The sequence below is a fragment of the Dermacentor albipictus genome, chromosome 4 (assembly GCF_038994185.2).
Source record: "Dermacentor albipictus isolate Rhodes 1998 colony chromosome 4, USDA_Dalb.pri_finalv2, whole genome shotgun sequence".
Taxonomy (NCBI): domain Eukaryota; kingdom Metazoa; phylum Arthropoda; class Arachnida; order Ixodida; family Ixodidae; genus Dermacentor; species Dermacentor albipictus.
The window spans coordinates 83,833,568-83,856,819 of NC_091824.1; the positions used below are offsets into that span (position 1 = coordinate 83,833,568).

General features: G+C 46.3%; 1 protein-coding gene and 1 long non-coding RNA gene across 3 annotated transcripts in view; one reads left to right on the forward strand and one right to left on the reverse strand.

Annotated features, from left to right (window-relative positions):
- LOC135901180 (uncharacterized) overlaps positions 1–23,252 on the reverse strand; it is a 472,757-nt gene that overhangs the window by 358,707 nt on the left and 90,798 nt on the right. The gene's annotated exons all lie outside the window — the stretch shown is intronic.
- LOC135901178 (uncharacterized) overlaps positions 1–23,252 on the forward strand; it is a 273,193-nt gene that overhangs the window by 184,339 nt on the left and 65,602 nt on the right. For both annotated transcript variants that reach the window (XM_065430868.2, XM_065430867.2), the window contains exon 3: positions 12,273–12,385. The gene's annotated coding sequence lies outside the window, so the exon portion shown is untranslated. The remainder of the gene's footprint in view (positions 1–12,272; positions 12,386–23,252) is intronic.

Here is a 23,252-nt window from a genome sequence, read left to right on the forward strand (position 1 = left end):
CTTACTACACCAGCCAGCGAGCCATTTAGGTTCATCGCGCCGTATGCCGTATGCCACACGCTGTGGCCGACGAACGACCTTGAGCCGCCGTTGCTTAGCAACGCCGAAGCAGCGCTCAAACAGATGGCGCCGCCGTCGACGCCGCTGCCGTCGCCGCTCGCTCCACCAGATGTGCTCCGCTGGGGTAGAGGGAGAGGAGGTGTCGCCTCTTTGGGGTATATATATATATATATATATATATATATATATATATATATATATATATATAGATATATATGCACTTCACCTCAGTGTATTTAGCCGTTATGGAGAGCGCGAGAGAGACGCAACAACGATACAACGAATCTAGGAAGAGACAACGGGCTCAAGAGACGCCAGAAGAAGCGTAGCCGTGCAGCTCTTGCTTTCACAGTTCAACTAGGGTTAACCAGAGCTAAACCACAGGCAATTTTTTAACACTGTTGGCGTAATTCCGGGCACACAGGCCTACAAGGACAAAAAAAAAATTGTATGCTTTCGGGGCCACCGCAGAAAAAAAAATTGTGTTTGGCTCGCGCTGTTCTTTTCTAGAAGGGACCTTGAAACATTTCATGAGATATTACGTTTTGCCACGACAATATCTGCTTGTCGTCCTTTAGATTAGTGATACGACTTCACATGCGACAGATTACCTCAAGTAACCGCAGATGAAATGGATCCGTTTGAGATTATCGAATTGAATATTCTTTCACATGAAACATGTCCAATGGTAATATCGCAACTTACCAGCTATATATCAGTCTTCAAAAGTCACGAAAGTATGTCTGTGTCATTACGGTAAGGGAAATAAAAAGCACCTTACCTAACTTATTTTTTATTTTATGATATTTAGGAGATGTTGGCGCCTTTTGGAAGCGCTCACAGCTCCTTTTCGTGGAGAACGATATGTACAAAAGATAAAAAATAAAAAAATAAGCAGCACTAAAAAGATCATCATCATCATCATCAGCCTGGTTACGCCCACTGCAGGGCAAAGGCCTCTCCCATAGTTCTCCAACAACCCCGGTCATGTACTAATTGTGGCCATGCCGTCCCTGCAAATTTCTTAATCTCATCCGCCCGCCTAACTTTCTTCCGTCCCCTGCTACGCTTCCCTTCCCTTGGAATCCAGTCCGTAACCCTTAATGACCATCGGTTATCTTCCCTCCTTATTACATGTTCTGCCCATGCCCATTTCGTTTTCTTGATTTCAACTAAGATGTCATTAACTCGCGTTTGTTCCCTCACCCAATCTGCTCTTTTCTTATCCCTTAACGTTACACCTATCATTCTTCTTTCCATAGCTCGTTGTGTCGTCCTCAATTTGAGTAGAACCCTTTTCGTAAGCCTCCAGGTTTCTGCCCCGTAGGTGAGTACTGGTAAGACACAGCTATTATGCACTTTGCTCTTGAGGGATAATGGCAACCTGCTGTTCATGATCTGAGAATGCCTGCCAAACGCACCCCATCCCATTCTTATTCTGATTATTTCTGTCTCATGATCCGGATCCGCAGTCACTACCTGCCCTAAGTAGATGTATTCCCTTACGACTTCTAGTGCCTCGCTGCCTATTGTAAACTGCTGTTCTCTTCCGAGACTGTTAAACATACTAAAACATACTAAAAACATACTAAAACATACTAAACATACTAAAACATACTACATACATACATACATACATACATGTTAAACATACTAAAAAGATATTGAACAGCAAAAAAAGTTAACGATGATGAAAATGACAGGTCAAATCAAGTGACAAAAACAGGTTGTAACAGGGATCAAATAAAACACACTGGAACATCAAGTCAGCTCGTATGGAATAACTAATATATTGAAGGATTGACACAGTATTTAGCAATCTAATCCTGCACACGATCTGACCCGGTGCCGAACATGCGTGGCAGCATCTGTAAAAGTAATTAGTACAACTATCATTTCAGTTATGATCAGTCTCTCCACGATTCGCGGTGGAGGTCACGCGCACTGAACGATTTCATTCGTCTTCTGCACCTTTCGTCGTGGCATCATTATTCATTTCTACTTTGCTTGTAAAGTTGCAAAGTGAAGGCCGTGCCTTATATGTGCGTTTATTTATGTAACGTATTATTCCTGCGCTGAACGATAGTGTTGTGAGACGCCTGGTTGTGAGACGAACATTGCGACCAGCACTGTGAGACGCCTGGTTCAAGGCACGCGCCAAAACAAACATGGAGATTTATAACCGTTGGCGAGGAAACTGCGAAGACACTAACGCGATGGCGAGCCCAGCTGCTGTGTGCTCGGCTCGTTTGCATTCGCTTACGAAAGTGTACTTGGTACAATTTCATTTATCGTTCTCCAGAGGGCGCCAGCCCCACAGTGTAGGCTGCATTGCCCCCGAACAGGGCTTTTGCTCACTGCGGATTCGATACTTTTTTTTGTACTTGCTTGTTCACTAAAGCACAGCGAGTTGCTTTTACATTGCGCTCTGGGTATGCACACAGCATAGTAGGCTATGCCCGAGATGTGTGATGCCTTATTCATCCGTGTTTCTTTAAGGGCCTTAGGTGGCTCATGAGTCGAAATATTCGATATTCGCCGTTATGGAACCAAAATTCACAGCGAGTCGGACCCTCAACCTGTGGTGTTCATTAGGGCGAATTAGGCCATCAATGTCTTTATAAGAAAACGTGAAGCCGAAGCGAAGAAGAAGCGTCAGCACGACCTGTGGTGTTAATTAAGGCAAAATTAATTAAGATGCCATTATTAAGCTGGAGTTAATAAAGGGAAACTGAGGCATCTACCCAAGCGTAGCTAAGTGCTACAAAGGAAACCCATACGGGTTCCTTGAAAGAAAAGCTTCACAGTTGAAAAAAAATTCGTCCTGGTCCGGGACTCGTACCTGGGACCACCGCCTTACCGGGGCAGCCGCTGTGCCATCTGAACTAACCAGGCGGCTAGCAGATGGCAGACGAAGTCGAATTTATCAACAACTCAAAAGCAAAGGCAAGAGTTTGACGTAATAGTGTTGCGGAAACCCACAAGGTGGAGAGAAGTAATTCCTAAAGGGAAAATGAGACATTCACCGAAACGTAGCTAGCTTAGTGCTACAAAGAAAACATTTCCTCTTTATTAATAAAGGAGAAGATAATTGAGTCGGCGTCAATGGATCTCTCTGAGCCATTGCTAAGGCGAGCAGTGTAAGCCCGGTATTGAATGCATGGCCCCACTTGCCGACACGCACACAGGCTTTGGAATGTCAGCGCGAGCAAACGACAGTGCACCTAAATATCATCAGACTCTGTCATCAATGCCATGCTGCGACAAATAATCGAAGCCCTGCATCTGCTAATGTCTAGTTTAAGTACGCCAGTGACGCTAATAGTTGCAAAAAAATTACAGTAATGTTTCACTTCGTGAATGTGGGTTATGCGTAAGCGTATGGGTGCTATAGCAAACGCGAGGTTATCGACCTTTGGTGTGCCTAGACGCCTACACTGTCCGCAACGCAGATCGTAATAAAGAAAGGGCCATGATTTTGTAGCGATACCTTCTTGCTTATGCTAATGCCTTTGGGCGCTTTTCGCGTTCGTGAGTGGCCGCGTACGACGCTCCGCCCGGGGCGGAGCGTTTTTTTGCCACCCATGAAGACGAAACGCGCGAAAGGCATTAGCATCAGTAAGAAGGCATCGTTACAAAATCGCTGCCCAGGGCTCGCGCGCCTGCTCCATACGCAGCAGCTGTCGGAGTAGAACGCCCAGTTGTAAACGTTCGCTTACTATCTAAATTGCCTAGCATGGTGTCGGCGCGCACAGGCAAACATGAACATTAAACACTCGATGACCGCGGACAGTCACTGTCGAAACGCTGCCGTGAGGACGCGTGGCAGCAGCAGGGAGCAAAGTGACCTTCGTGCCGTCTGCCGCTTCAAGGGAAACTGAGCTGTGAGAACACAGCACACGCAAAGCTACGAGCCGTCGGTCCACCTAGTCTGTGCCCCCAAAACTATATAGCGTTGAAGCTAAAGCCCGCACGACCACGCGCATCCGACGTACGAGGGTGAATCAGAAAGCCTTTGCCCCTATTTTTATTAGCCGAAATAAGGTACATAGAGGTAATTACAAATAAACGTACTAGTCTATGCACCTTAAACTATTTTTCTACACAGTCCCCACACCAGCGTAGACGTTAGTCCCACCGCAGCATGAAATTTGGGAAATATTGTCGGTGCATGGCCTTGCAAGCAACGCCATGCACCGTCTGAAATGGCGAGTGAATATTAACAGATTAACAGGTCAGGTTTGGCAATGTTTGGCAGATTTGGGAGCCTGCAAAAACAAAACTTCGACAGAAAGTATCGTCGAAACTAGCCTCCAATGCCTCTGGCACTTCCATAATATAACTACTTAAAATTTGCGCTTTGGGCCACTGGGCAACATAATTTGTGAGTGACAGAAGCAGTGAAGACAGAAGATTCTGTAGGGTGGTCTAGTTTTCCGATCCGACGTGTAAAGTTTTTTAACGGTGTCTCAAGCAGCGGCAGATGCTTTATTCTCCCCACCATTCTTCCCAGACTATTCCGAGCAATCCTTCTTGTGGTCTGGGGTTTTCGCTTACACAAGAGCGCGCAGTCGATTTCAGACCGACCTTCGACCGAAGCTTGGCTACTATTCTGATCTCTTGCATTTTCAACACCACCTGTCTAAGTGAACACTTCACAATACTGCACAGTACCGTACATGAACTGAAGGAAAACACGTGGAGGTTCCTCGCCACGTGATTGCGCACTAGGCAAGTTTCCCTGCGCGTGGAGGCGGATCGAACAAAATAATGCCTGCTTCTGCATGCTCCTTGGCCTGGCAACCATTGCTTCGCGAGCCTAAAGAATGCAGTAAAAAAATTCAGTGCATTTCCACTCTGTGAAGAAGGGTAACCAGCGATGCTGTATATGTGGGCCCCTTACTGACGAGCTGCACCTCCGCCGCGGGTCAGCCTGGTATTGCACTATCTTCGAGATCGGTCCACGCATGGGGAGTGCTTAAAGCCTGCTTCACCTCCACCGCGGGTCAGGCTGGTATTGCACTATATTAGGGATCGGCCCACGTACAGACAGTGCTTAACGCCTGTTTCACCTCCGCGACGGGTCGGGCCGGCATTGCACTATCTTGAGGATCAGCCCTAGTCTTTCCTCGCCTAGATTTCCCACCTCTCCACTTCCCTTTACATAGCTGCGCCGAGTTTCGAGCGGTCTCCGGGCACGGTTGGAACTCAAGCTTAAACAGCTCCGCTGTTCAAACAAATCACGTACCGGCTGCAATGAGTGAAAACAAATGCAGGTGAGGCAGATGAGCGGCTGGGTCCTCCTCTACCTAGGCCATGGCGGAGTATGATTGTTCGCGTGTCTGAGTGCATACGCTGGCCACACGCTGCACCTTCCAGGTAATCTACGGCGAGTGCAAACGATGGGCAAATCGAAATGGCTGGTCGCTTCGCGTGAAATCCTTGCGCTAAATAGTCGAGGTCGCGTAATCTCAAGTATTGGACCCGCATTAAAGCGCGAGGCAGCTCGAAGCGTTCGCTCCCCGAGGCCGGTGGTCTTCACACCAACAATGCTTGCGTCCATCGATTGAGATCCGTGCACGTTTGCCTGACGGCGCGTGACACTGTGCTCCTTCATTTAATTCGTAAGCAAATGTTTACTGCACGGGCATTCACGTAGTTGTTTAGTACTTTCCCATCGCTATGAATCGTTCACCTTTCAGGCGAAACTGCCTCATTTTTTTTTCTTTTATTTGCGTAAATGTTATCGCCGTACTGAAAAAGACAGACTACCATTGAACCTATATAAAAGTAGTAATACACTCTGCTTACTGGTGCAAATATGTCAAGAAAAAAAAACAGGCACGCACACATGCACGCACGCACAGCCGGAAAGAAAAAATTTTTACCTTCCTATGGTTCAACGAATAAAAATCAAGAGAGAGAGAGAGAGAGAAAACTAAACTGAAACGGTAATCCGAGTCAGGACCTGGTTCGCCCTAGGTGGGAGGATTGCTTATTCCAAGAACCCTCTCGCTTGGGCTGCCTACTTGGCCCGGGCGACGAGACTGCGTTGGTCATCCAGGTCGTAAAAGGAAAGTTTGGCCTGCCACGTTCAAAACCCTTTTCTTTTTAACCCACGTAGCAAACGCCTAAAATAATTTAATATGGCCGTTTCGTTTTTGAAAACTCGATACTTTCATATGTTCCCTTCACGCTGCTTGGTTTATATGAGTGGTTAGTTGCTACGGCACATTAAGCAAATATATTCAGGCCCAAAGGTGGAAAACAGAGCTTGAAAATACACACATAACACCTTGCCATCTGTTTATCCTCCCTGCGTAAAGCCCAAACCCACTCATTTACTTTTAGCCATCGTCCACTAAGACTTTCGTAGCCGCTAGAAGTTTCAGTCCATTTGTCAAACAGGGTGGCCGCCATTCGTTGCATTATTCAAATATTCGGTCATGCTGAGTGTGGCCGTAGCACAATGTCCTGACGAACATCACAAGAAAAAACGTATATAGCTCTTAATAATCCGGTCCGCATACTGGTAGCCTTGGCGAGATTCATTGCAACTCTGTGCACAAGTGACCTCGGATTTGCGCCCGCACAGGTTTCGCGCTGCCATAATATTACGGTGCTCATTACCTATATTACAGACATGCACTAAAAGAGAGCAAATGCTTCCGCAATATGGTTCGTACTTCGAGTGCCGGTCAGGTTAATCTGCTTCTGTGCACCCGGCAAGCTGCTACGATATCAACTCTCCCAGGTACCCTGGTATAATCCCTCGCCGTTCTGAAGCTATCCAACCAGAAGCGCTTATTACAGGAAATAACACGGACGATAGAACCCGACACCCGGAAACGCACTTTCAAAGCTAAAGATATATCTTTGCCGACTAAAAAGAGACGCTAATGATTTTCCATAGCTTCAGGACTTGCAGTAATGACTAACAAAGCGACCCCCGGGGTTCATATATGTGCGCTTACCATTCACCGTCGAAACAATATGGTCTACGTCTTAGGAAGGTTTAGCTTTGCTTAAGCCTCCAAAATTGGCAGCTAGCGCAATCCGTCTTACGCTGAGCGGACGCGTTCAAAACTTTTCAATCACTGCGACAAGCCGTGCGTCTCTCGCGCAGGCGTCTTCCTGTACTGGCTTTAGTTTGTAAAGAAATAAAGGTTAAGCCGGCTGCAGTACGCCCCTCTGATTGTAAGTTTTCCAGCAAGTGCACCAAGCAGCAAGCCACTATTGCTTCGGGGCTGCTTGACTTCGCTGTGTTGAACAAGGCGGCGCGAAGCTTGGATGACTGGGGTGGGTGCACTGAAATACCGGCGCGCGAGCGCGGAGACACCGTACCTCCTTTCCAAGCTACGCGCAATGCCCGAGGTGAAGTCGCTCCTGTCGCGAGCCCTCGACTCTCGTTCACCTGACTTAAGGCTGCTGAAATAGGCGGCGAGTACTGATGCTTCAAAGGCATACGCCACCTCGTTCTTTCACCACGATTCTTCGTAGCTTCATCTGCATGGCTTCTTTTCTCCTTCCTTCCTTCGCTTTCTTTCGTTCTGTTTATTTATATTTTCGAAAAAGGGTCACGGCATTTTTGGCAAGCTTCGAATGTGATTTCGCACCGGAGTGACTTGTGGCAGTCAGTGTCGGCCCGAGGACGCCATGCTGAAAAGGGACGCGCCATCTGACGCAACCTCGCGGTCGCGTCGCTTCAGGCATACACATGTTAACGGAATGAGAAAACAGACGCTCGTATTATACGTCCATCGCTTTAATGACCATTTCAAGTTAGTTCACTGAAGTACTATCTGAATTTAGTAATTAGGTTATTGGCACCAAATATCCAAAGTCCTGAGTTTATTCACGTAAATAGCCTGAAGTGTGCTCGCGCTTAAAGGTTGCCTTGGCTCTGCCCCGAATATTTTCATAAGAGATTGCATGGTTTTTAAAGTTTTGGGATGCCTTATGTAAAACATTCATTGCACCTATTTGTAAGGCGCCAAAAAGCAACACACAGCACAAAAGAGAGGACAACGGGACAGAGCGCTCTGTCCCGTTGTCCTCTCTTTTGTGCTGTGTGTTGTTTTTTGGCGCCTTAAATATAGGTGTAATGAATCAATACCAACTTGCCCAGGAATAAGTTCTCTTATGTTATGTGAAACCACGAGAACACGAACACACGTAATATATACAGAAATGATTACGGAGCACGAACTATCTACCATTCTTTATGCATTCAGGCAACGAAAGAAAGAGAGAGAGAGTGCTTGAAAGAGAAAAGGAAAGTCTGCTGACCGCACCGTAAGTTTCTAGCGTGCGGCTGACAACTGAACATCGGTCAGCAGTGTTGGGAAGAAGAAACAGAAAGATGTCAGACATATGAAGCGGAGAGTGCTCGGAGCTGATAGCCCTGCTGGCATAAGATGCTCTGCGAACAGAATACGCGCTTTCTAGAAACTTGGAAAGTGACAAATGCCGCTGCGCCCGCTACACACTGCGGGTGCGAAACCTCGCCTACATTAGGCGCGCTATCAATTCTGAAAGGTGAATGAACTTGGCCAGGCTACAGTGGGCCCTATCACGCATACACGAGCGGATTCACGCCGCCATACACGACATTCCACGCTGTTGACGCAAAGGCAAAAATCTCTGGCACTCATCAAATATCGCTTGACGAGCTGCAGTGAACGCCCCCGGTGCAGTGCAGCAGCAAATATTCAAGTGTCTCCATTTTCGCGTGTTGGCGGCGTCTGCTTGATCAGAGCGACATCGCACGCTGCGGTCCCGATAGTAATCGCGCAGCGATTAGGGAACTCGTTATCCGAGCGCGACTCGAGGGTCCGGAAGTAGTGCGGCGACATGTGTCCAGGTGAGTAGGTGCGTGTCATCGAAAAGAAGAATGTAAACTTTATTTCCAAACCAAAAGATTCGAGTCCTGCGTCTTTTTCGTAGATCTGGGTACCCGCCACGGACGCGGTTCCGAAACCTTGTCTCAAAGCGGCTTCTTCGGCTCGCTGGACAGCCAAGAGTTGCGCTGTCAGGTTCGAGCAGAGCAGTGCGGTCTTCCAGCGCGAGTGGAAGCTAGCGTTGGAAGAGACGGAGGTATCGGCACTGTCCGAAGTGTCTAAGACCTGGCACTCCCATAACATGTGACTAAACGTGGCAACCTCGCCGTACGATCTGCGTCTGTTTGTAGTGCACATGTCTGGATACATTGCGTGCATGAGTCTGGGGTTTCTGCAAGAAACCGTTTGTAATGGTCGGTAGTGTACCGCTTGCGTCCTGCCCAACCTAGCGCGAGAGGTTGGCTATACGCGTCTCTGTAACTGGTACTGTGTCGTGATGTCGTGGGACCTGCAGTCATAGGATTCTCCCACGCCCAGGCGTTTTCAGTACCCGGCGGGGGCTCTTCTTCCTCCGATGATGCTCGGTGAGTGAGGCCTCGAGCAATGCGGGGAGCTGCTTCGTTGGGGCTGTTCGGCCCGATGTGTTCCGGGATCCATAGCAAGTGTACTCGTTTATCGAAGTCGTCTCCCTGGTGTATGGGATGTCGTTGGAGTATGTGGTACATCTCTTGCGATATGCGCGCGTTTGCAAAATTGCGAATTGCTGTTTGCGTTTCGCTGAAGCATATTTTTATGCCTCGAAGCCCAAAAGTAACTGGAACACCAATGTATTTCGAGGGACAATTTGAAAATTAATATCTCGGTACTGGTGTTGTCTAAAAGTTCGTACCAAGTGGATACGCCGTGGGAACACAAAGGCTATAAGTCATAATTTGAAATATGTGGCGTAATTATTTTAATAATAATTAGCGTAAGTACTTTAATTATTCATTTGAACATTTTGATTTCTCGTAGAAGTGATGGCCGTCTCATCGAGTAACCTTGATGCACGGTTAGAATTCTGCCATCTGTCATAGTAAACCTTTGGAAAATTTGGTGTGGGTAAAAAAAATCACCCTGTATATGACTCAGATCCTGCGATTTCTTCGTCTCCGTTGAGAAAAGAGTCGACTAAAAAACATTTCACAAGATGAAGCGAAAAGTGCCTATCTCCAATGGAATTAGACATGCAACACACACCTCAGTATTCGTTTCAATAAATAAAAGCACAGAAGTGCCAAAACCACATGATAGATCATAAGGCACGTTCGAGCAATGCGAAGCACGTAGCTGTGAAGCACGTAGCCCCATGCGTTTCCCGGTGAAGATTACAATTGCATAAGCTGCAGTTGCCGAGAAGCGGCAACTGTAGCAAAGCAGCCAGGGAGCGGTCACTACACTTTCATATGTAAAAGGAGAACCCACCTAGCAACTGATTTCACTTGTGTTGGAATAGTGCTATGGGAAGGCCATAGAGTTTCCTACAATAATTACTAGAGGAAACTGTGGCGCAGCGATCGTTCTGTCACTATGGGAATGATGGGAAGTGCATGGATTTGTCTCATATTCGCGCTTGGGGCTTAGGCGTGCTTGCGACTTCGTTTATTAGGCCTTATCTGCCATCGTTGTCGTAAATTTTAGAGCAATCAATATTTTTCTAAGTACAGATGACTCTGCCAACACATGCAATTACTACTGATTGCAACGGTTCACCTAGTCGAGGTGGCCAAATCGAAACGCGCCAAGTGTCTCAATGCGCTGACTTGCCCGCGAGAAATTCATAAGGGCGTTCTATGGCTCTTGTGAGTGCATGCGTCCGTGGCGTACTGGTTCAAACATTGGGCCTCTGTGCTAGAGGTCCTGCGCTCGAATCCTACCGGCGTATGATTTTCATATTATGTTTGTTTAATTACCCATTCCGCAGTACCTTGTTGAAAACAACGAATTTACAAATTCGAAGAGACGCCTAAAGCCCGAAGTACGAAGCTCAGTACTTCTCATAATTCCCACCATGACTGCACCGCCACGTTGCAACTCTTCGAACTCAACGTGTATTTGCAATAAAGGTATATATTCTTCAAAAGGCTGTCAAGAAGCGCTTCGCCGTCGACGTAAGCGGGTGTCTTAGATGTGATGTTCTTTTCCTCGGGGCATTGCTACCGTACTAAAATACAATTGCAAGTCAAAAGAACGGCCATCCGTTCATTTCAAACTTTTTAAACAAATTTCTATTTAATAGAATTTCTTTCACTTAATATTTTTCGGAGAGATTATAAAATTCATTTTGTAGCGAAATCCGCGCAACAAAGAATGAGAACACTGGGACTGCTCCCATCGGCTCCTCGCCATTTCTTTTTTTTTTTTGCGGTGCCAACCACATTCTCAGTAGGTGCTGCTCGAAACACGTCGCGCAAGCTGAGTGGCTGTATGAGAACAAAAAAAAACTGCGCAAAAAAGGACAAGACAGAGCAAGAACCACACGACACAGGCGCAGACTAACAACTGTGGCATTGGCATTGCGCCGTTAAGGTCGGGAACGCAGGTTCGATGCCATGTCACGACGGTCGCATTTAGAAGGGAGCGAAATGCAAGAACTATCGTGTACTTAGATTATAAGATGCGCGTAAAATACCCCACCTAGTGAAAATCAGTCCAGAGTCCCCCTCTACGACATGCCTCATAATCAGATCGTGGTTTTTTGGCGCGTAACATCTCAGAATCTGAATAATTTTGTGCTCAACGTAACTGTTGTACGAGCCTCCTACGATGCCGAGAATACGCTACCAATATAGAAAAATATGTTTCTGATTTTGTAGGAGAAGCCGTGGTTTGCATAAGCGGCTATGACGTGGTGATGTGATGCCAGCTTTGAGTGTCATGCGTTTTGAAGCCATGATGCATGTAGACAGTTTGTATATGTACGCATTTATGTGTAGTTTTTTTTCCTATACATATGGTGCTGTGCGAACAGATAATGTATGTATACAGTGCGTGTTTTCTGGCGCAATTATAGGAAACACTGATCGGCTCGGACTAATCAGACAGCACGCGCTCACCACGTAATATTTTGTCCACCATCACTCCACATTCTCCTGTGACTTTCTGTATTTTCTCTTGTACCACAGTGGGAAATAACAGGCCAAAGACGCGCTCCTCCGTCCAACCTCTTCGCTTTTCCTCTCATTAAAATTCTTTTTTCTTTCTTGCGTTCTTTAGGTGGCAGTTTTCAACTATGTCGCATGTTGTTAGCAGTCGAAATTAGCAATTCAGCAATCTTGAATGTAGCTTGCACGAAATAAGCTAAGCCAAATGCTCATTCACATTTTTATGCAGGTTCGATGAAGTTCATGCGTGACACTACGCTGGTGTGACGCTAAGACTGACCACGCTTCGTGCTTCTCCGAATTGCCAGAGTGCACCTCACTGACTGAGGAAACAGCAGGCAGGTGAGAACCGCTGTTCTTTCGCACGCAGGGATGAAGTAAGTGACACCCAGGAAACTCGACTGCTGTCTATAAAGCAACTGAGATTGCAAAAGCACTGGTATTTTGCGCGTCTGTGCACAATATGGTAAAAATACGCCGAACACAGTGCTGCATAGCAAGTGTTCTTGTTGCATCGTGAATTCGTGTTGCGCTTCACCAAAATGCAGCTGTATCTAATTGTTCTAACTGCTGTTGCGTGATAGTATATACACACAAGCCTATGTGCAATCTCATGTTATTTATTCTTGCGTTCGTGCTCAGTTCATCGAATTTTCAGGTAAGACTGAGACGTAGCGGTTGCGATGCGAACAAATGTTTTAGCAGACAGTTGTATAACTGCGCAAACAAACGACCACGAAGAAACAATTGACTCTCTCTCTCTGGTCCTTGGTTTGCGCAGTTATAAAACTGCTTGCTAATATGCACCTATTCGCCCAACAAGAAGTTCTTCTAAGGAACAAAAGTTTTTCCACATACCGACCGCGCACGCTACTTTCATTTTTACACGCTTCATATTATTTGTACTCAACAATTGCAAAACGGGCATTCAGCTCATAGGCCAGGAGAGCAACCATGTGGGGCAAAAACAGCATTTGGGTCTCAGATTTGAGAAAGGGCCAGAACGAAGAGCTTACTGAGGTAAGCTCAGTAAGCTCTCTTAAGTAAGCTGTCTGAGAGTAAGCTATCTCAGTAAGCTTACACGCCACTGATAGGGGAACCATTGTCAAAGTAAGCTTGGTTATTGTGTTTGTATGATGAAACGGCCGATTAGCATATATTGGTTCCATTAGCTTGACAACGCATCCTGGTGCGTTGATGTCCTTTAAGGTGCGGTAAAACATGGCAAGAAAACTTCAAGGTTCTTGATTTTGGACCACCAACATCAAAACCACATAGTCACCCTCTTTCTATGTCGCTAGTATTGTAGATAACGTGCCAACGCCTATTTCAGACCACGAACGCCTATTGTCATTCATGAAATATCACCCAATTGCTGTCCGTGACGTCATCATAAACGTAGTTTCTGACGCAGCGCGGAAAACGAGCTTAGATATTTCGATTATCGCACGTTCCATGTTCAGTTACGTGCGATGTTGGCATACAAGTCTGTAGAAAATGTAGAAGAGCTTCTTTTGCCCTTCTTCGCATAGACTTACTGGCTACTGTTACAGGAATCTCGGAACTTCAACGTGCTTTTTTTTAAAGATATCGTTGTTCGTAAAAATTTGTGGTCGACTGTACACCACTGTTCGTGTCGCGCACGCAGTATAATTAGACAAGGTGCTTTTGCCAGATAATCGGCGACAACATGACAGAAAGTTCCCAAGCATGAAGACGCGTGTTATGCCGAGCAATAACCTAGTAGTTGTCAGCCGGAGAAAAACGGTCACCGAAAAAATATGGGAATTGTATGCGAGTAAATATGTGGTGCGTGTCAATATAGTGTGTACCAGCTAACGTTGATCAAAATATTGTTTATTTATTGTGTTTAAGGATTTTTTATATAATTAGCCAAGTAACTAGTGCAAAAAAAAACATGTTTGTGGCTGAAGAGAACAGATGGCCTAACGGCGTAGAGCTCCCACAACCATATTTTTCACCCGTCTTTAGTTATTTATTTTTTTAAAGCTTCGTTAACATTAGCTGGGACCCCGTATATGGCAAGCGCGGCGCACGTTGTAGCACACTGAATAAAACTCGCTTCCATGCTTCGCCTACTACGCGCATGCAACTTTGACATCGTGGATCCTAGGTAAGATCATCCTCGGCTGCTTAGCGATTGTATAAACTCTGACTGAACAAATGGAGACCTTGAATGGGCAGCCTCGATCTTTCTTTTACACAGCGACACAGCGTCATAACAGTGCTTAGAATTTTACAATTGTGTATCCTTAGCAGAAAACATGCGTAGTTAACTGTATATTCTAGCCGTACGTCTCTCCATATATCATAGACATGAATTCGCCGAGTCCTCAACAATCGCATTCGAATTCCGAAGGATAGATGCGACAGTTAGCACCAACTCGCATCGGTGCATGATGCTCTGGTCCCAGCAGCAGGTAGATGTAACAGATTATATCGTATAGTATTCTTTGCTTTCTCATACTAGTTATAGTTCCGGATATACCTAGCCAAAAATATGGGCCGATCCCGAAAGTAGTACATTCGGTAAGTGCGGTTCATATCTCGCTCACAGCGCTCTTAAATGAAAAAAAAGTGAAAAAATTTCTCGAATGGTGGGTGGAACCGAACCCACATGACATGGGTTCCTCGAGCACAGCAGCCCGACATATTGCAGTTGACTTGGCCACGTACATCCACGGGAAGGGAAGGATTAATTCTCGTTGCACGCTCGCACCAGCGTGCGACGGATCTCAGAGGCCACGCCCGAACTTCGTGCTCGGGGCCCACTCAATGAACAATCCTTATTTTCAACGCAAAACAATGCCATCGCTTACTTGGACAATCGTCGTAGACAAGTTCTGGCCTTTATATTTTCATTCTAATTGCAAGAAACCTCATCAAAATCGATGAGGTGGATGCCGAAGAGTACAACGTCATCGTTACCATCCATTTAAACAGAAGCTCCTGTAGTCAAACTTCCTTTGAAGAGACAAACAAAAACAACTGAAAGCGCGCGTATCAGACATATCTTCGCGCTCAGAAATTTGTAGAAAAATAGCTGTGCGTACAATTATAAACTCATAAGCATTGTTCGCCAATATGTGTTATAACGAAACGGCAGTATTCCCGCGCCGAAACAAAATTTATAAATAATGTCGCCATCTTTTAGCCAAGCTTCGCAAGTCGTAAATGATTCTGCGCACCACGACTAAAACCGCGATGATCCGTCGCAGGAACACATACAAAAACAGGAAGCTTGAAGTTACTGACTAGACGGCGCGCGTCGACTAGAAGTTATGCACATGATTTCACAGCAGCTCTAGGAGTATCGAATTTATTACCCGCCGCCCTTCCGGTACCCCGAAAAAGAAGAAAGAACGAACAGGTGAACCTTGGCCCACATTTTGTGCATAAAATTCAATCTGCTCCCAGCTAAAACAAAAAACAAAACAATAGAAAGCTACATTTCCGAGTAGCAACAGTCTACCAACTCCAGAAGCGAGAAGAGACTCCAGATGGTATACGCTGCTTCTCTTCGGAGAATGAAAGGAGTGTAGAAAATGGGTTTTCAATAACGGCTCCCTTTGAGATCTCGCAATCAAGCATGCTTACCGACGCGGCGCGTGCGTCTGCGGAGTCTCGAAGCATACGCACGCTTGTTTATCCTTGCTGGATTACCTGCGCCCGTCTATAATGCGGCCCCCCCCTCCCTCTCCTCGTTCCTGGAGGCACAGCTCTTGCAAGAGCTTCGCGCATCAACGAAGGCTGGCTGCATTCGCCCGGATTCATTCCGGTGTATGCCGCGCAGACAGGATGCAGATCGCATTACGATCGCATCCATAGAAACTGTGGGCCGCACGCGGACGACTCGTTGTGATGCCTTACTTCATCCTTCCGCGAGCGGCGCACCTGTATTTTTGTGTTTGCCTTCGGGTTCAATCGATAGCGTAATGGAGCCGGGCCCCGTGGTTTCTGATAGAATTTATTTCTGTCCGCACGTCGCTTTTCCAGGTATCCGGCGTTGGCTGTGCGGCATTGCTGGCACCAGCAGTATGCGGCGAAATTTTTCGTTTGCTGAAGACCGCCTGTTACGATATGTTCGGAAAAGCTCTACTTCAGGGCCCATATTCACAAGAACACAAAAGTGCTCGAAGAGCATATTCCAGCCAGTCGGGATGCTGGACATATTATTAGCGAACGCTGTCGGCCAATGACAACGAGCAGACCTGCCGTGGTTGCTCAGTGGCTATAGTGTTGGACTGCTGAGCACGAGGTCGCGGGATCGAATCCCGGCCACGGCGGCCGCATTTCGATGGGGGCGAAATGCGAAAACACCCGTGTGCTTAGATTTAGGTGCACGTTAAAGAACCCCAGGTGGTCAAAATTTCCGGAGGCCTCCACTACGGCGTGCCTCATAATCAGAAAGTGGTTTTGGCACATAAAACCCCAAATATTATTATTAATGACAACGAGCAGTTGTGCAGAGGCAATTGCTAGTTATATAAAGGAAGAGAGGCGTGTTCACATAGAGAAGGCAACAAATAAAAGCGTTTTATGAAACAACAGAATGAAAACATAACTGCAAAGGCTTTCTGTGGCCCCAGCCTTCCACGTTGTGCTCGTTTTGCTACGAACAACAGGCTTCGGGAATTTAGCCCTTGTTACTTTAAGGACGTGTAGCAGTATGCCATACCTCGCCTCCCTTCCTGCGACTAGAACTTGTTCAGCACCCGTCACGCTGGCTTAGCGAATATAGCGTTGCTCTGCTAAGCACGAGGTCGCGTGATCATATCCCAGCTGCGATGACCGCATTTCCATAGGGGCGAAGTGCAAAAGTACCCGTGTCCCGTGCAGTGGGGGGACGTTGGAGATCCCCTTGTGGTCAAAGTCATTCCGAAGTCCCCCCACTGCGGCATGCCTAATAATCAAATCCTGGTTTTGGCAGCTAAAAACCCAGAATTCAATTCAACTCGTTCAGCATTCAGCAGGATTATTGCCGCCAACAGTAACATTACCGTCGAATTCCATGCCTGCAGCCAGGCCACATCTGTCGCTGTGGTGCCTGCACCCGCTTCAAGTACTCTTCGTCATTCCCGGCATCGAAAAGAAAACGTAGGTGTTATCTTTCACCTTCAAACAAACCGTACTTGCCTTCCTCCATAAAGAGCACAGCCAACGCCTCCACACTTGACATGGTCGGTTCCGTTTGCTCCAAAAGTTCAGCTGGACCAGTAGTAGTTCACGTGAAATGAAATCAATCATCATCCTGTTCAAGACGCCTCACGTTATGTTATTAGCGGCTGCAGAACTCGCAGCTATCCGTGCTCCTTCGAAGTTTATTGTTCACGAATCATCGCAGTCATGGTCCATCTTCTGAGACTCGAAGGCAGATCTCCAGTGTCTGCTGTCCCTGCTCAATCATTGGCCTAACAAACAGCTAGTAACCGACATCCCACTACCTCACCACCACGAAATCGAAAAAGGAGACAACGTATCTATTAGTGGATACCATGTCACTGTGGAATTTTTGGTAACGACAGTGTGGATGAAACGGTCCGATCGGTCCACGAAGGTGTTCCCTGTATACTAAATGTGCCACTGTCGAAGACAGATGCAGCCACAAGGGTTTGCTCGCTTCTCCTTGGCTTACACGCGCACGACGTCGAGGTTACATTGGCACAATGGAACACAAACGAATTTGGCAGCGCACTTCTCCACAGCTTTGATTCCCATCTGCAACTCAGCCTACCACCAATAATATCACACGCGGAAAAAACACTTCGGTGCCGCCTGTGGCTTGGCTTTGTATTCGCGAAGGCCTATTTCTTCCGCGTTGGAATGACCGGCAGCCCTGCTTGCGATAGCTGCGGCTGCGAGGAGACGATCAAGCATCTCCTCTGTGACCGTCCCCGTTACAGCGTGGCAAGAAAAGCGCTCGCGACCGCACTTCACAAACTTGGCGATTGTCCCTTGATGGAGGAAAAGGTCCTAGGACATTGGTCCGGGCGGGTACTAGTACTTAAAGCCTTAAATGCGCTGCTCCGATACTTAAAGACTTGTGAATTGTGCGACCGACTCTGAAAGCTGTAGCGCGTTACATCGCGTTTTATTGATTTATTTATTCCAAATACCTGTAGCGCTCGAAGGCGCTACGGCGGGGGGGGGGGGGGGGGGTGATACATAACTAAGCAAAAGGCGAGCAAAAAGAAACTACAAGGCATGACAAGCAAGTACTCAGTGAAGACAGCTGCAGTCCTTCATACATCTGACAACAAGGCCCGAAACTTTGGTTCAGATCGGCACTCGACAATTTGTTTGGGCAACCGGTTCCATTCATGAATTGTTAGGGGAAAAAATGTACTTTGATAAGGGTTAGCTTTACATTTAATTTCTCTTATTTTCTATCCATGATTAAGTCTATTTGACATGAAATGCGGTGGAAGCAAATAAATATATTTTTTTCTATTTTCATTTTGCCGTGATAAATTTTATACAATATTTCTTAATGAAAGTTCCTTCGGCGACTACATAAAAGCTTCCATCCCCACGTTAGTTTAATGTTAGTAACACTTCTACGGAAGTTATATTCTCTTGATACAAATTGAGCCACATAGTTTTGTACACGTTCAAGCATGTCGGCTGATATAAAGTTCGCGGGCTCCAAACAAAAGCATACTCCAATATAGGGCGAACATAAGTTAAATATAGAAACTCTTTAACTATTAGCAGTGTCGTTTTAAAACTTCGCCTTAAAAATTCAGCATTACACAAGCTTTAGATGAAACATGCTCAATGTGCTTATTGTGCTCAACGTGCGTTAATGTGTGAATTGTTTTTCTCGATCTATTTCTATATCTCGCATTTCCTTCTGTCACTTTTTATGCTCTTTAACCCTGTCCCCTGCACAGAGTAGCCACCGGCGTTTACACTGGCTATCCCTGTCTCTCCCTCTCTTCTTTCTCCTCTCTCTGCACTCTAGGGGATTAGCTGAAAATTGGGCAGCCCAAAATTATATATTACAACACATAGTATGCAATAAGTTGAAGACTTCTTTATAAAAGATAGGTTAGGATAAAAAAGACGGGGGGCCGAATCGGCAAGAAAGAGAAAGTTGTTATAATTGTTTCTAACTGCACGTGCCAGCCAAACGTGAGGTTTCATATAGTCTTATAAATGGAAGCCTGCCAATAGCGAACAAATATTGCGAACGAAAAGCCTTGTGATGTCGGCCCACTACACTACGCGAGTATATAATTATAGTAATTAAAGGCGTTGATCAGAACGTAAACATACAAAGCACGAAACTAACCAAGGGCGCTATTACCTAAATCTATTCCAAACTTTTCTAATCTAACTCTGCATCAGCCCTCCAGAGCGGTTAAAAGCATTTTGGACCACTCCCACTTCGCCTGTCCGTGACGCGACGTCACGAAAACCGCGATAGCTCCCCATCTGATATGACGTATACACAACACACTTGATTATGCATGATCTGACTGAACAAAAAAAAAAGGTTATTTTTCATTCGACACTTTTTCGACATTAGCACTCGGCTATGGGTCAAAAGTTCTCGTGCTGCACCCGCTTCATCTGCCTGTCACGTGACGTCACAAAACCGCGAAAACTCACCGTGTCAAAGTTACATGTACGCATGAAAGATCCATTAACAGCCGAACAAAACTGAATTTTTTCCTGAATAGCCGCAGGCTGCCCCGTTCCGAAAGGAATAAAAGATGGCTGCCGCCGATCACTCAGGCACTGGCTACTCGCGCCTGCCGGAGAGAATGGGTTTATTTGCGTGTAATAAAACTTTCTGCGTGTCCGTGTAACGTTTTCGAGCACTTTCGGCACGTTTACGACCGCGTTATGACAACTTTTCCTTGCTGAGGATCCGTTTTAGCGGCATTCTTAACAAATTCCGTTGCACACTGCCGCGATTTTCGACCAGCCACAGCAAGCTATTAGTTAGGAAAAGCGGAACAATCGCAGACGCCGGTACCACTCCCTTCATCCGGTTATCTATTTTCAGCGCGCTGGCTCGGCCCCATTGAAACCCTCTTCATTTTAGCGTGCTCATCGCCTACTGGCAGCCAATTACAAACGAAAAACCGCTCGATGTAGGGAATGTTATTCGTTTTGAAAGCAAAATGACCTCCTATAAACTAAGAGGGCGTTTTATTGGGCTGTCGAGGCAACGCTGCGGGTCACCGTCCGATGCTTGCGTCGGTGGTTACGCAATATTTGGCGTCAGGAGATTGGAATAAAAGCATATTGAAATAGTTTTACGTTATAGGGCCCCAAATATTGTGAGAACGCAGCACATTCGGCCACGAATTTAGCTATTAAATCACTTTAAACCTGAAAAGAAAAGTCCTGAGAGGTAAGCAAATGTTCAAGAATGTAGGCACCCAAGGGTGGCAAACGAGGAAGATGTTCATGCTTTTCGAAACTTTCTTCATAAAGCTGTGTTTTTAGAATGCTTACTTCGTAAGCTGCGTGCCTATTCAGGTCTGAAGGTAATGATTTATTATGTTACTATTACATTGAAAATCACGGCCCTATAGTTTGTCCTTAGCCTCTCGCCTACGTTAAGTTGTTGCTCGAATGAAATAATCACGTGAGCTGAACCGAATTCCGAATAATCGAGCCTCCCCTAGCCCACCGCCAAGCCCCTACTTTTATAAAGCCACGTCGCCTTTGCGTACGAACTCTAAGTTATAACGGGTGCGGTGCATAAACAAACAGTGCATATATATATATATATATATATATATATATATATATATATATATATATATATATATATATATATATATATATATATATATATATATATATATATATATATATATATATATATATATATATATATATATATATATATATATATATATGATTGCATGAAATACTCATTATTTACCAAAATGCTGCAGACTAACCAGGGCAACCCCAAAGGTCTCTAAGATATACGTGGTCTGGCCGTCTGGACTGTATAGCCTCGTCGACAGTTGTGGAAGGCGCAGCAATAGCTTCTGCTCTGCGCAAATTAAAGACTTTGCCTCCGCAGAATGTGGTTGTCCTTACGGACTCAAAGGCCGCATTACAACAAATATACCGTGGTTTTCCATCCCTCAAGTTCCCACGCAAATCCCTAGCCATCGTGAAAGAGCTCAACAACAAAGGCTTCACAGTAAAGTTTCAATGGATTCCTTCCCACATTGGTATCTCAAGAAACGAAAAAGCTGATGCGCTTGCATACGCAGCGCTCTATCATCCTCCCAAAATCAAGGCCACAAAGAGTAATCAAGTGCAAAAATCTGACATTCGAAATCACTTTGCGTCGCTTTGGGTTCCACCGCATATGCCCTGCGTGACCAAGCGATTGCACCGAGAGGAAGCCACACTTCTATATCGAATAAGGACAGGATCTGCAAATACACCGGCCTGGTTATTTAAAACGGGGCGAATCAATTCTCCGAACTGTTCGGCATGCAACGAGACAGGAGACATTGAGCACTTTTTGTGGTCCTGCCAGCAATTCCAAGATGAAAGAGACACTCTCCTGAAGAATCTGCAAAGCAAGAACCTTCCGCATGCGTGCCTGCAACACCTGATATTTCCCGCGGGATCAGTTATAGCCCGAAAAGAAACTTCACGTCTCCTCATCGAGTTCTTAAGAGAGACTGGTTTGATGGACACATGGTGAAACCCTTCAGCGGTATTGTGCGGGACGGTCGGGCGGAGCAATTGCCGGCCTTGTTCGCCAGGCTAAACCCGCCTGTTGCTACAATTCACCACCACCACCACCACCACCATTATTCAAGATAGCATGTTTTAGCCGGCGTCCATGAAATTGGCTCCATTGACAGTTCGAGGGTTCTTCCCACACTTACGGCTCTGACAGTGCTACCAAAATGAGGAGCCAGAGAACCAATGCATTGCAGCGAAGTTGCGGGGCACGTTATTACGCCGAAAGCCAGGCGTGGAGCACAGATGGCAGTGACCGATGCGGTGCGGCAGGGGCGTGCGAGTCATGTGTTACCACACGACGATCGATAAAAAGAATTGAATATGAGGTCAGATGTTAGAAATACACATCTACACCGTTAGAAACGCGGCCCATTCCTTGTTCTACGCAGTCACTCGGCTTGTCAGAGGGAGAGAGGTAAATAGAACAGAGGAAAGACAGGGAGGTTAACCGGACGCAGGTCCGGTTTGCTACTCTGCGCTGCGGTAAGGGATATAGGGATGAAGAAAGAGAGAGAGAGGAGATAGAGAGGGCATAGTTTCGGCGCACATTTGAAGGTTCGCACCGGGTCTACACACGGTAGCCAAGGCCTGTCGACTTGAGGTACTGCAACAACGCTTTCGTTGGCGAGGTCATTACCAGTGCCCAGGTAGCAACTGAAATATAATTTTATGCCCTTTAGCGATAGCTTGACGGTGGCCTTCTCTTATCTCATATGTAAGCTGTTCGTGAGTCCTGTGATACAGGGCAAAATCCAGACTCTGAACTGCTGCCTTAGAGTGGCAAAAGATGGCCCACTTCTGGGGTGCCTCGTGCAGGAGGTATTTGACATCAGCACGCAGTGCAGTAACCTCTGCCGCCGTTGATGTTGTCATGCGCGACAGTTTGAATTTAATAGCAGTTTTCGTAGCCGGAACCTGAAGAGCTGACAAGTGGGACTGAGCCACCGGTACAGATGTGTATTCGGTACCCGTATGTCTCATTCATTAATAGCAGCGTCATCTGTTTCAGTGCTGTTTCTTGGGTGATTGGCCTTCTTCTTTACACCCGGAATACTTAGGCGCACCTGATGCTCTTGGAGACAACACAAGGGGAATGATGGCCTGGCTGCTAGTATGTATCCTTATGGAGGACAATCTGGATGGGTGGTGATACCTTCAGAAAACGTAACACGAAGTCTCTGCGAGGGCAAGAACGCCAAGTGATGTTCGGGGACGCGGGAAAGATGACGGACACGCGTCGTGAGACAATCTGCAGCAACGTACGTTTGGTTGGGATGATATTTGGCGAGCACGATTGTTGCAGGTCTTGACGCGAAGCGCGACAGGGTCCTAAACACGTGCGCATTGCTTGGCCCTGTGAGCTCTCCAATGAGCGAACATTTGACTTGTACGTACTGGACAACATTGGAAGGCTGTAGCGTAAATATCCTAGGAATAGAGCTCTGTACTACTG